Raw genomic sequence first — 15,263 nt, 5'->3', positions numbered from 1 at the left:
TGCATATTGATTGGTCGACCCATGTTGGACGAGGTGGGCTCGAGGAGGAGTTCTTGGAATGCTGCCGGGATAATTTCCTTGAACAGTGTGTGTTGGAGCCGACGAGGGAGCAAGCTATCTTGGATCTGGTGCTATGTAATGAGGTGGGTAGAATTAGGGACCTTGCGGTGAAGGATCCTCTTGGAGAGAGTGATCATTGTATGGTGGAGTTTCTGGTGCAGATGGAGGAGGAGAAAGTGGGTTCCCGGACGCGCGTCCTTTGTTTGAATAGAGGGGAGTATGGTAGGATGAGAGAAGAATTGGCGAATGTGGACTGGGGGAATGTGTTGGAAGGTAGGTCTGCTGAGGAGCAGTGGAGGATCTTTAAGGAGATCTTTCTTGGTGCTCAGCAGAAATTTATTCCGATGGTTAAAAAGGACAGTAGGAAGAGAGGTAATAAGCCGTGGATAACGAAGGAGGTGAAGGAGAGTGTTAAATTAAAAGTGGAGGAATTTAGAGTAGCTAAGAGCAGTGGGCGAGAAGAGGATTGGGAAAGGTTTAAATGTCAACAAAGATTGACAAAGAAGTTGATAAAGGAGGGTAGGAGAAGCTATGAGGCTGGGCTAGCACTTAATATAAAAAAGGATAGCAAGAGTTTTTATAAATATATAAAAAGGAAGAGGCTGGCTAGGGTGAACGTTGGTCCTTTAGAGGATGAGAAAGGGGAGCTAGTGGTAGGGGATGGGGATATGGCGAAGGTCTTGAATAACTTTTTTGTTTCTGTCTTCACGGAGGAGGACGTGAATAATTTGCCGGGTGTTAGCGATGGAAAGGTGGTAGGAATGGAGGGTCTTAATGACATTACTGTTACTAGAGAGGTGGTGCTCGACAGACTGGAGGGGCTGATTGTGGACAAGTCCCCAGGACCGGATGGAATGCATCCGAGGGTTCTGAAAGAAATGGCGGAGGTGATAGTGGATGCCTTGGTGGTTATTTTCCAGACGTCGCTGGATTCCGGGGAAGTGCCGGAAGATTGGAAAACGGCTAATGTTATGCCGTTGTTTAAGAAGGGTGCCAGGCAAAAGGCGGGGAATTATAGGCCGGTTAGTTTAACGTCTGTGGTAGGTAAAATGTTAGAATCCATCATTAAGCAGGAAATTGCGAGGCATCTTGAAGGGAATTGCTTGATAGGGCGGACGCAACACGGTTTCCTTAAAGGGAAGTCGTGTCTGACAAATTTACTGGAGTTCTATGAGGATGTGTCTAGGGCAGTGGATAGAGGAGAGCCGGTGGATGTGGTCTTTCTGGATTTTCAGAAGGCGTTTGACAAGGTACCTCACGAGGTTATTGCAGAAGGTCAGGGGACATGGAGTTGGGGGTAGGGTGTTAGCGTGGATAGAGGATTGGTTGTCAAATAGGAGGCAGAGAGTGGGGGTCAATGGGTGCTATTCGGATTGGCGGATGGTGACTAGTGGGGTGCCCCAGGGGTCGGTGCTGGGGCCTCAGCTATTTACCATTTATATAGATGATCTGGAGGAGGGAACCGAGTGCAGGGTGTCGAAATTTGCTGATGACACCAAGATTGGGGGAACGGCAAATTGTGCGGAGGGTGTGGAGAGTCTGCAGAAGGATCTAGATAGGCTGGGCGAATGGGCCAGGAAATGGCAAATGGAATTTAATGTTGGCAAGTGTGAGGTGGTCCACTTTGGTAGGAAGAATGGTAGGAAGGACTATTACTTACGTGGCGAAAAACTGCAGCAGGCGACGGTGCAGAGGGACCTCAGGGTCCTTGTGCATGAATCGCAAAAACCCAGCTTGCAGGTGCAGCAGGTGGTCAGGAAGGCGAATGGGATGCTGGCCTTCATAGCGAGGGGGATTGAATATAAAAGTAGGGAGGTCTTGCTGCAGCTGTATAGGGCATTGGTGAGGCCGCAGCTGGAGTACTGTGTGCAGTTTTGGGCGCCGCACCTGCGCAAGGATATTTTGGCCCTGGAGGGAGTGCAGAGGAGGTTTACTAGGCTGATACCGGAGTTGAGGGGATTGAGCTATGAGGAGAGGCTGAATAAACTAGGCTTGTACTCGTTAGAGTTTAGAAGAATGAGGGGAGATCTCATTGAGACGTATAAGATGATGAATGGGATGGATAGGATAGAGGTGGAGAGACTCTTCCCGCTCAAAAAAGACAGTAGGACTAGGGGGCACAGCCTCAAGATAAAGGGGAGGCGGTTTAGAACGGAGTTGAGGAGGAACTTCTTCACTCAAAGGGTGGTGAATCTCTGGAATTCTCTGCCCGTTGAAGTGGTGGAGGCTGCCTCGCTAAATATTTTTAAGAAGCGGGTTGATGGGTTTTTGATAAGAGAAGGGATTAAGGGTTATGGGGAGAGGGCGGGAAAGTGGAACTGAGCCACGACAGATCAGCCATGATCTTATTGAATGGCGGGGCAGGCTCGAAGGGCTAGATGGCCTACTCCTGCTCCTATTTCTTATGTTCTTATGTTCTTAAGCCAATTTTGTATTCATTTAGCTACCTCACCCTGGACCCTGTTAATTTAACCTTACGCAACAACCTACCTTGTCAAAGGCCTTGCAAAAGTCCATATTGACAACATCAACTTCACTGCCCTCATCTACTTTCTTGATTACCCCTTCAAAAAAAACTCAATCAAATTTGTGAGGTATGATTTTCCACTCTCAAAGCCATGCTGACTGTTCCTAATCAGTCCTTGTGTCTCTAAATGCCTGTAGATCCTGTCTCTCAAAATAACTTCTAACAACTTACCCACTTCAGATGTGAGGCTCACCGGTCTGTAGTTCTTAGGCTTTTCCCTGCAGCCCTTCTTGAACAAAGGCACAAATTTGCCACCCTCCAATCTTCAGGCACCTCATCTGTGACTATTGATGATTCAAATATCTCTGCTAGGGGACCCGCAATTTCCTCCCGGTGTCCTAGGATACACTTCATCGGGTCCAGGATTTATCTATCTTGATGCACTTTTAAGACTTCCAGCACCTCCTTCTCAGTTATGTGTACACTTCTCAAGACATCATTATTTCCCCAAGTTCCCTAACATCCATGCTTTTCCCAACAGTGAATACTGATGAGAAATATTCATTTAGGATCGCAACCATCTCTTGTGGATCCGCACATAGATGACCTTATTGATCCTTAAGAGGTCCTACTTTCTCCCTAGTTAATTTTTTGCCCTTTATATATTTGTAGAATCTCTTTGGATTCTTCTTTGCCTTTATCTGCCAAAATAATCTCATATCCTCTTTTTGCCCTCCAGATTTCTCTCTTTAACTCTACTTCTACATCCTCTATACTCTTCAAGGGATCCACTTGATCCCTGCTGCCTATGCATGTCATGTGCCCCCTTCTTGGCCAGAGCCTCAATATCCCAAGTCATCCAGGGTTCCCCACTTCTACCAGCCTTGTCCTTCACTCTAAGAGGAATGTGCTTACCCTGAACCCTGGTTAACACACTTTTTTGAAAGCCCTCCATTTACCACACATCCCTTTGCCTTCCCCACAGACTCCTGCAATTAACTGTTGAAAGTTCCTGCCTGATACCATCAAAATTGGCCTTGCCCCAATTTAGAATTTTAACTTTTGGGCCAGACCTATCATTCTCCATAGCTACCTTAAAACTAATGGAATTATGGTCACTGATCCCAAAGTGATCCCTCACTAACATTTTTGTCACCTATCCTTCCTGATTTCCCAAGAGGAGGCCAAATTTTGCCCCCTTTCCAGTCGGGCCTTTCACATACTGAATGAGAAATTCCTCCTGAATGCACTCAACAAATTTACCATTATGTTACCATTAGCACTCTCATAGTCTTGTGTCCTTGACATTTTTGTCAATCTCTCCTTAGCTCCAACCTATTCCTGACCTTCTATTCTGTTCCACTTCCTCCACCCCATCTCCAACTATACAATACATCATACCTCAATCCCTCCTCAGCTCTGGGAGGTTATAATGACTAAAACTGCTAACTCTGATTCTCTCTCTCCACAGATGCTGCCAGACCTGCTGAGTTTATCCAACATTTTCTGTTCTTATTTCACCAGCTAGCTGTTGCTTTGAAATCTTTGCGTTTGGCCAATTTAAGTGCTTACACATTGCATTTTTGGTTTTGATGTAATAATTCTGACTATTTTTGAGGACCCATTCTGAGACATGCTTCTTGAGATCAGGCCAGTGGCAGTTCCTTTTCTGACAGGCATGAGCAACTTCTTCGGGAAGGATTCCTTTTTCTTCCATTCTCGCAGCAACTGTTCACTAACGCTGCATTCTCTCACACCACAGCAGCAGTTATTTGACAAGTTCACAAATGCTTTTAGCTTGAAAGCAGCTTTTGTACATTTGCTGGAGGAGCCATCTCTTGTTTATCACCTGCCAGGCACTGTTTACTGCGTATTGCTATAGTGAGCATTGAAAAAAAGAATTGAAGAGTTTGAACTTAGATAAACCATTACAAATTGAAATATTTATTAATGGAGCATTAATTGAGAGACCAACAGGGCAGAAGACAGTTCCTTGGAACCTCCCAGGAATGGGCATTATGGCTTAGGGCCCAATGTTGAGTGAAAGAACTCTATAAAAAGCAACAAGAAAAATTCAAAAACATCAATTTCCAAGGGGTAAATGGGAGTTAAAAATGAATGACAGGGTGGGAGGACAAATGGAAGGTCTGTGGAAGTCTGATGCTTAGAGGGGCTTGGAGTTAGCGTGAGAGATTGGATGAGGGTGTGCTTGGAGGCTTTATAAAAATATATATGTAATTACTTTTTTAATATAATGCAATCAGGGAAAATCCAACATTGGTTTTGTCCTCCAGCTATGAAGCCTGTGAATCAATCCAGGTTATGGGTCTGAGGTACTGAAGGTTTTGAGGCTCCATCTAGTGGTGAAAGTTTGCTGCTTCAGGGATGGCGTGCAAGTGTTTTATATAGATAGCGTTTTTGTACAGCTTTAACATAAAATTCATATTGATACTTCTCAGAAAAGATTGGACAGGTGGCGATCCTTTCTCCAGTAAAAGAAAAGACTGAGAGATGATCTGAGAAAGAGAGAAATAAGATTATGATAGGGTTTGATAGTGTTAGGTATAGAGAGGATGTCTCCACCTGTGGGGAAGTCCAAAACTAGAGATGGAAGAATAAGGAGGTCACTAATAAATCAAATATGGAATTTGTGAGAAATATCTTTATTTAAAGGATGGTCAGAATGTAGAATATGCTGCTGTAAGAAGTAATTAGCATGACCAACATAGATTTACTTAAAGGAAAGCTAGACAAACACATGAGGGGGTGGCACATTGGTTAGCACTTCTCACAGTGCCAGACACGTTCAATTCTGGCCTTTGGTGACTCTCTGTGCTGTACATTCTCCCTGTGTCTGCATGGGTTTCTTCTGGATGCTCCGGTTTCCTCCCACATTCCAAAGATGTGCAGGTAAGGTGGATTGACCGTGCTAAATTGCCTCCTAGCGACCCACGATGTGTAGGTTAGGGAAATTAATGGGGTAAATGTGTGGGGTTAGGGGAATGAGGTGGGGTGTGGGCCTGAGTAAGACATTCTGTCGAAGAGTTGATGTAGACTTGATGGCCAAATGGACTCCTTCTGCACTGTAGGGATTCTGAGTTAAAGGAATAAGGATGCAAGAGGACTTGGGTGAGGCATTGTTGGGACAGTGGAATGGCGTGTTGCTGTGCTGTATATTCAACTAACATCATGTAAGATTAATTAAATTTGGACAATAAATCTAGTTATGAGGCACTAAATGGACACCATTGATTAAAAGCCATCAATAGTGAACATATTTTAGTAACATAAGCCCTGATTTTTAACCTAACAAGAACAATGTGGAATGGATGCCTGATTTACACTTTATCCAGTTTTTGGTTCTGTCATTCTCTGGCCAGGTGATGTGGGTAAAAGTTGGAGTTATTGATTCTGTTAACCTGGTTTTGCTTTGTTTAAGAAAGTACACGTTGCATGGTGTTTGTCACAGGGAATGTTACGCCTCATCAATATCACTGCTACCAGTGTCAGACCAATAGCTAGTTATGGCTGTAGACAGGCAATGTTTCATTGAGACTGCAGAAAATTCCAAGTATGTGTGAATCACACCCAGAACTGTCCTCTGAACAGCTGAAATTTGGATGTTTAAAAAGTGCCTGTATATTTTGCATACTTTCAGAGTTTAAAATGTACTCAGAGGCCCAAATGACCTCCTGAGCTCAGTTTGAGATTACACAAAAGTTACATGCCAAGGACTTTCTCATTGCTTCTTTCCAGTATCAGACTGATTTCAGATCTATAGTATGGCATTCTTCCTTAAGCTGTTTTGCAACTGTTTTCAATATGTAGTGGAAATGAAGTTTTATAAAGTGAGTTTCTTTATAAGCCTGGAATTATATGGCACCCAATGTGAGATGGATATCATCTGGTTCTTGAGTTATTGTGCCATCAGTACACAACATTTCAAACTTCTACATGTGCATATGGAAGTAAAAGAACAACTTAGAAACTTATAAATGTTCTACTTTAGTTTATGGTCAGTTCATATAATGGTAGAATTTTAGGTCTTAGAGTTTTCCATTTTAGTTTTTGCATGCCTGGGGGTACAAACATTCAGCCCCTCTCTCTCTTCAATCTGCCTTTTAGTTGTCTTCTGTGGTTGGGAGATGCAGTGGCCAGGCCCCCAGCAGTTGTTACTCACACGTGGAGCCTGTAGAATTGTCTTCCTGTGCTCAACTGTCTTCTTGGTGCTGTCTCTATTGAGTTGTTGTTGCTGCTGGGCAGGTCAGTAAACCTGGAGCTGGGGAGACAGCAGGTGTGAAAGCTGAGAGCCAAACTGGCAGGGTAATTGGGGCCAGGAGCCAAACTGGGGCAGAGAGCCAGACCAGTATTTAAAATGAGGCACAGAGCCAGACCAGTATTGAAAGTGGAGAGTGAGCCAGGGAGAGCCTGGGTGTATAAGTCAATCCCAGAGAAACAGGCTACCAGAAATAGCAGTCATACCTGGAGTCATACCTAGCACAAAGGAAGATGGTTGTGGTTGTTGAAGGTCAGTCATCTCAGTCTGGGGACAATACTGCAGGAGGTCCTCAGGATGGAGACCTAGGCCCACCCATCTCCAGTTGCTTCATCAGTGGCCTTCCCTCCATCATAAAGTCAGAAGTGGGGATGTTCGCTGATTGTGCAATGTTCAGCACCATTTGCAACTCCTCAGATACTGAAGCAGTTCATGTCCAAATGCATCAAGACCTGGACAATGTTCAGATTTAGCTTGACTAGTGGCAAATAACATTCCTGCCACACAAGTGCCAGGCAATGACCATCTCCAACAACAGAGAATCTAAGGGTTATGGTGAACGGACAGGTAAGTGGAGCTGACTCCACAAAAAGATCAGCCATGATCTTATTGAATGGCAGAGCAGGCTGGAGGGACCAGATGGCCTACTCCTGCTCTTATGTTTATGTTCTAGACATTCAATGGCATTAGGAACATAGGAATTAGGAGCAGAAGTAGAGAACTTCAAGCCTGCTCTGCCATTCAATCAGATCATGGCTTATCTCTCTCTGGTCTCAAATCCACCTCCCTAACTGTTCCCTATATCCCTCTTTCCTTTTTTATTAGAAATATCTCCCTCTTGAAACCATTCAGCAATTCAAACTCCACCATTCAATGGGGCAGCGAGTTCCACAAATTCACCACCCTCTGCAAGAAGTAGTTCTTCCTCATCTCAGTTTTAAATCCACTGCCTCTCGACCCAAAGCTGTGAGCTCTTGTTTGAGGTTGCCCCATAAGAGGAAACATTTGGTCTACATTTACTTTATCAATCCCTTCTAAATTTTACACATTTCAATCAGACTCTCTCATCCATCTAAACGCCAACGAGTATAACCCCAAACTGTTTAATTTCTTCTCATACGTCCACCCTTTTATCCCTGGAACCAACCTGGTGAATCTCCTCTGAGCTGCCTCCAATGCCAAAACATCCTTCTTCAAATAAGGAAACCAAAACTGGACACAATACTCCAGATATGGTCTCACCAACACCTTATACAATTGCAACAACACTTCTCTATTTTTATACTCGTCCTTTTTGCAATAAATACCAACATCCCATTTGCCTTTTTTATTACATGTTGCACCTGCATACTGACTGTCTGCAATTCATGAACATAGACACCCAGAGCCCTTGCCTGGATGCATTTTGAATCTGCTTTCCATTTGGGTAATTATTTACTTTTCTATTTTTTTTTCTGCCAAATTAGATTAACTCACGCTTAGCCACATTAAATTCCATCTGCCAAATTTTGGCACATTCTCCTAGCCTATCTATACCTGTCTAGGTGTTTTCCCACTTATTTTAGTATTATCTGCAAATTTTGCTATGTTACACTGTCCCTGCTTGCTAAATTCCCCCATCATCAACATGCTGACCAGAAATGGAACTGGACTAACTATATAAATACTGGTTACAAGAGCAGGTCACAGACTAGGAATCCTGTGGTGAATTACTCGCTTCCTGACTCCCCAAAGTCTGTCCAGCATCTACAAGGCACAGGAATCTGATGGAATATTCTCCACTTGCCTGGATGAATGCAGCTCCCAAAAACACTCAAGAAGCTCAACTGGCACCCCATCTCCAAACATTCATTTCCTCCACCACCAACAAACAGTGGCAGCTGTGTAACATTTCTAAGATAGAGTGGATGCTCCTTAGACAGCATCTACTAAACCCATGATCAATGCCATCTAGAAGGACAAGAGCAGCAGGTACCTGGTAACACCACCATATTGAGGTTCCCCTCTGTCACTCACCAGCCTGACTTGGAAACGTGTCACCATTCCTTTACTGTCGCTGAGTCAAAATGCTGGATCTCCAACAGCACTGCAACTACATCACTTGGATTGTAACGATTTAAAAAGGCAGTTCACTACCACCTTCTCTGAAGGGCAATTAGGGATGAGCAATAAATGTAGGCCTAAGCAGCGTAGCTCAAATCTCATGACTGAATTAAAAAACAGAAAATATGCAGGTGCATCTTGTTTGCAGAACTGGTTGCAAATGTCAGGTTTTTTTTAAATAAGAATCTGATACCATGACAACCTAGTGTGGATTTTCTGTTATGGTGAATCCCCATTCACCTTTTTTGTATTCCCAGTGTTCTTATCACTTTGCGCTGGCAACAGCACCCACATTTAAAATTGGCAGGTGTATTTAGATAAAGCATGAATGATCTTTGCTCATTTGTGCACAGCATTTATCTGAATAAAGGCAAACATTCATTGTTTTATAAAGGCAAATGTGAATTTCAAGGGTCTATGTTTTCAAAGTATTTTTTTTAAATATCCCATTTAATTATGCAGCTGCGGTATCAACGAACAACTTGCATACCAGTAAAGTGGGAGTGGAAATGATGGAAGGACTTGCCATAATCCCCCTTCATTCCGAGACACAGGGGAATGTCAGGGAATTAGAAAATGGCAAACTTGACACCTTTGTTCAAGAAATGATCTAAGGACATTCCTAGTAACTGCTGGTGAGTCAGTTTAAAATTTATGGTGGGTAAGGTTATAGAAACTGTCATCTGGGGAAAAAAATAGGTACACGAAGGTGTTTGAGTTAATTTAGAGTCAGCACAGATTTATAAATTTCAGATCATGTTTGATGAAGTAACAGAAGGTTGATGGATGAAATACAATGGATGCTGCTGTTATATACAACACTTGTAGGATAAAAGAATATGAAATTTATAGCATGTGGGGTTGGGTGCAGATAATGGCACAAGTTTATTGAAAAGCTATTAACTCTACAAAGACTTGATATGAACTAAGGCAAAAACCCACAAAGCAGCCAATGACATCACAAACTGTACATGTGACTAGACTCTTAGTGACAGTGCATTAGCACAACAGCAATCCTAAATATGCAACGGTTATTGATGGGGGTTTTAAGGAAGTGTTTGACAAAACACCACAAAAGGCTGGTTAATGAAATTGAGGCTCATGGAATAGAAGAGTCACTATCGATTTGGATAAAAGCCTGGTTTAAAACAGAAAACTGCAAGACATGGTAGATAGAAGGTTATTTTTAAGACAGGAGAATGGTAGACAGTAGTATACCCCAAGAATCAGTGCTCCAACTACTGTGTTTATGTGTAGATATGTATATATAATCTGTAAATGACATGGACATTGAAATACAAGTTAACTTTCAATGTCCATATGATTACAACAGATGATACCTGTTGTAATGTATTGGGTGCTGTTCTGTAGATCTTTAAGGTATTTGTAGTCTTAGGTAGTTAAGCAGTTAGTATTTACGAACTGCTAAAAGCTATATGTAGGTATAGCAAGGATCCAAGCTAGGAGCTATCTCAATGCTTTCTTCTACATATGGCTCTGTCCAATACTACACTGACTCCCAGGTGCAAGTCATGCGTTCTACTACATCACTGTGGGAAATGCTGTACTTGGTCCCACATTAACCCTTAATGGCCAGACCCTTATTGTTTACCTATCTTTATCTTTATCCAACATATTTACAGTAGAATTATTTAACCAATGTATTTGTTTTTTTCACTTCCTGCACCTAATGGTGCACAAGGCAGACTTTCAGCTGTTCCTATAGAGGGATATTTCCTGGAACAGGTTGCTAACCTGTCGCCAGTCGCTTGTAGCCTGAGGGGCTCCACTCCACATCAAACAGGGCTGACCAGGAGTCTCTCGCACTTTTACTGGCTGCCATTGGCATGTTGGAAGAATTTTTCAGGTTGATACTCAATCAGTTGGCCACATTATGAATACATCTCCCTTGGCCGTCAAGTCCTGGAGGGGGATGTGAAGCTGGAGCCTTGGCTCAGGGGCAGGAATGCTTCCTGCTGCGCCACATGACCTCTGATCCAATACATTTACATTACCATTACGTAACCCCTTGACATTACAAGATTAGTTTAGTTGTTGTTTTTGCCTTTCTGTCACTTTAATGAGGTTGTTCTATCCCTCTTTTAAAGCTCTGCACACACCACAGTTTGAAGATTAAAATATTTCTCAAAGGCTTTTAATATACCAACGAACTTAGTTGAGGATTCATCAATGCATTGTATTAGGATTACTTCATTCTCAAATTCATCAAACAAGTATAAAATTGTATTAACCTGAATTTCCCCAGATTTCCTATTCAGATCAGGTGTACTCTGCTAACATTAAAACGTTTGCCATGAAGATGTACAAATGTACAAAAGATGTTTGAAGATGCATCTGGTTGGCCCTTGCAATGGTTTTAAATTGGTCTGGTAATGTGGATTTGTTGTTGTTTAAAAGATTTCTATGGGTAAAATCTTAAATGCTGCACAGCTTTCAAAGATGCTACCAAAATAACCACTTTGCTAAGAGTTTTCCTGAACTTGTCAGGTTTTGCCAGACCTTGCTGTGATGGTGGGCTCGTGCTGAAATGATGGTAGTGACCTCTTTGCCTCTTGTTTTATGCAGTGATTCATTTAATGGATTATCAGTGGATTTTTGGGTGTTTTAACAGTATTCCATGACTTTGGTTTTGTGTTTTTAAATTGCCTTTTTTTTTGTCCATTTGTAATGAACTTAGCTATCGCACTGTATAGTGCTGACTCTAAACCTGGACTGGCCTCAGTGTTTTCGGAAACTTGGTGCTCTGGCTTTTAAAAGACTTTTTAAATTAATTCTGACCAAGAACTTGGTTTCTTAGCTCACCCTTGCCAAGTCTTTTGGCTCTGGACTCTGTAAATATTCAAACCGAACCTCCATCGGATGATATGGAGCCCCCGGCTACATAGTGGAGTTCTTTCTCCTGCTCTCCGCTTCTAATTTTGCTAAGGAGCTTCTCTCAAGCAATCTCCTTCCATATATTCACTTCAGGTGTTTTCTGCCAGGTCTCGATTTTGATTTTATTTACTTATTATTGTCATATGCATTAGTACACAGTGAAAAGTATTGTTTCTTGCACGCTATACAGACAAAGCATACAGTTCATAGAGAAGGAAACGAGAGAGTGCAGAATGTCATGTTAGTTATAGCTAGGGTGTAGAGAAAGATCAACTTAATGCAAGGTAGGTCCATTCAAAAGTCTGATGGCAGCAGGGAAGAAGCTGTTCTTGAGTCAGCTGGCATGTGACCTCAGACTTTTGTATTTTTTTTCCAGATGGAAGAAGGTAGAAGAGAGTGTCCTGGGTGTGTGGGCTTCTTGATTATGCTGACTGTCTACACTTCCCACTGCCTCAGCAAAACAGAGTTAATGGATGGGAGAATGGTTTATGTGATGGATTGGGTTACATTCATGATTTGTTGTAGTTCCTTGCAGTCTTGGGCAGAGCAGGAGCCATACCAAGCTGTGATACAACCTGAAGGAATGCTTTCTATGATGCATCTGTAAAAGTTGGTGAGAGTCGCAGCTGACATGCCAAATTTCCTTAGTCTTCTGAGAAAGTAGAGGTGGTGGGCTTTCTTAACTATAGTGTTAGCACTGGGGGACCAGGACAGGTTGGTGATCTGGGCACCTAAACTTGAAAGTCTTGACCCTTTGTACTTTGTCCCCATTGATGTAGACAGGGGCATGTTCTCCAATATGTTTTCTGAAGTCATTCACTATCTCCTTCGTTTTGTTGACTTGAGGGAGAGATTATAGTCACCATACCAGTTCACCAGATTTTCTATCTCATTCCTGTATTCTGTCTCATCATTGTTTGAGATCCAACCTACTGTGGTGGTGTGGATGCTACTCCTATAATCTTCCAGCTTTTGAAGTTCTGCTGTAACTTCTCTTGAATTTCTGGGTTTTTCCCAAGATCTGCCACCATGCTGTAACATGTTGGTTGTAGTTTAGTCGGTCTTTTAAAAATATGCAGAGTCTTAAATAGTTCAACAGCCACTTTTTATTAATTACTCAAACTATATGTATTGGTACAGTAAAGTTCCAACCTAGGAGCTGTCTCCATGATTGTTTCTACACATGGCTCTGTCCAACACGACACTGACTCCTAAGTGTAGGTCTTGTGTTCACTTACGTTACCACGTAGTTAGCACTAGACTCAGTCCCACTGTTAATCCTTTATGTGCCATGCCCATATACTAAAATATCAAACTTGGAAGTGTGGCAAAGAGTGAGGATAATACTAACTGACTGCAGTAGGACATGGATAGTAGTTGAATGGGCAGAGAGAATTTAAGTGTGAAGTCATGTTAGGGAGAGAACAAACATACTTAATGGCACAGTTCTAAAGAGCGTGCAGGGATAGAGGAATCGAGGGTTCATAACCATAGATCTTGGAAGGTGGTAGGACAGATTGTGTGCACAGTTAGTAAAGCTGAAACTTTGTAAAATGCTAATTAGGCCACAACTAGAGTTTTGCATCCAGTTTTGGTCACCACACCATAGGAAGAATGTGAGGGTCCTTGAAAGGCTGCAGATTAGATTTATCAAAATGGTTCTGCAGTGATGGAACTTAGCTTGAATGTTAGGTTAGAGAAGCTCTCCTTGGAGTAAAGAAGGCTGAGGAAAGTTCTGATAGAAGTATATAAGATTACGACAGTTTTAGACAAAGAAAATCTGTTCCCATCAGCTAATGGTGCAAGAACTAGGGCAAATAGATTTAAGGTTTAGACCAAAGATCCAGGGGGATGTGAGAGAGAACTTTTTTATGGAATAAGTGGTGACAACCTGGAACTTGCTGCCTACGAATGTGGTGGAAGTGGGGATGACAAATGAATTCAAAAGGGTGTTGAATACTCACTTTCATGGCTACAGGGTTAGAGCATAGGAATGAGACTGACTGGATTGTTCTACAGAAAGCTGGCATGGACTGAATGGCCTCTGTGTTAATGGACCACATGTTCAATTGTTATCAGGATCAAGATTGGGAGCTGGCATGATTTAACATCTGGAGAGCATTCCTGGATTCTGGTGGCTCCAGGAACAATTCCAATTTTTAAACTGAGCAGTGGGGAGGTGGTGGTGGTGGTGGGGTGGGGGGAGGGCAGGGTGTGGATGAGAGGGTTGGGCAGAGGGGGATGCAGGGGATGGGGAAGCGATTCATTCTAATTAATGGCCTATTAAGCTTCTTTACAGAATTGTCAATGAGCTGGTGAGATCAAGATTGCAATTTTCAATGTAGAATTCAGCGAATTCAGACAGACTGGTGCATATTAGTGCACAGGTGTTGTCCATGTGGGGTGAACTGAAAGTTTGTTTGTAATTAATGATAAGTTTCAGGACATGGGGCATCCTTCACTAGATTGTGAGCATTATCTCTACCTTGGCCATATGGTCATTTTTGCTTCTATTAGTGTTGCTGGCTACCTGACGAGCTGCCTGCCCTCCTTGTCAAAGCAGCATCTTTGCTGCCATTTGCCTTTGCCGCTCACACTCTGTAGGCAGCTCTCATCTTCTGGAAACAATCTGTGCCATGAGTTGGCCTTACAGCTTGAATATTGCTTCAAAAAGAGACATGTTGCTGAAGCTTTTCATATTGTACTCATCAGGACAAATGCAAGAATACCCAATCTCAAACCATCACAATAATTTATACTACAGAAAAAAAAGTTGATTAATTGGCAAGTTGATTTTGATTGGTGGAGGTGTTGCCATGGGGAACATTTGGTTTCCCCAAATTCCCAGGCAATTCAAAATCAGCACAGACTTGAACATGTTTTTTGCAGAGAATAGGTCCCTGTGATGTCACTTCCAGCAAGTGTGAATGAGCCACATTGTGAGCTTGGCTTATTAACTTAAGTTAGTCATTAGTGTAGCTATTAACACAGTCATATTGTTCAGCAAGTGCTGCCCACTTATGGAATCATGGTGAGCAGTAGACTTTTGTTTTAGGTTTTGCAAGCAGGGGTTGGTTTAGTACTGTTCATATGCTGCCCATTGTGAAGAACTAAAGGAACATAACGTTTGATTCAATCAGTCAATCGTTAGGATATAAAATACCTGCCCACAATTTTTATGACCATTTCTAAAGGGTAGAGCCACTGGTAGCACAGTGCCCTCCTCTGTGGTATGTCTGCTCCTGGATAAATTGCGCCACCTTCTTCAAGAAGAAGAAAAAGACAAATAGACGCTTTGAGGATGTGTGTCAGGGTAGATTTGCTCGGGGGTGTGCGGCAGATGACACACATGAGAGGTGAGAGGATTAATTGTGAGATTCCTAGCAGGGGCAGATACCGGCAGTGGAGGTTTGTAGTGACTGATGCTGCCGTAATTGGAGGGAGGGGCAAGCAGGGGTGGGA

This window comes from Carcharhinus amblyrhynchos, chromosome 1 (genome assembly GCF_965287045.1).
Source record: "Carcharhinus amblyrhynchos chromosome 1, sCarAmb.v2.hapA, whole genome shotgun sequence".
Lineage (NCBI taxonomy): Eukaryota > Metazoa > Chordata > Chondrichthyes > Carcharhiniformes > Carcharhinidae > Carcharhinus > Carcharhinus amblyrhynchos.
The sequence above is the reverse complement of the archived record's forward strand: the minus strand, read 5'-3'. Positions refer to the sequence as shown.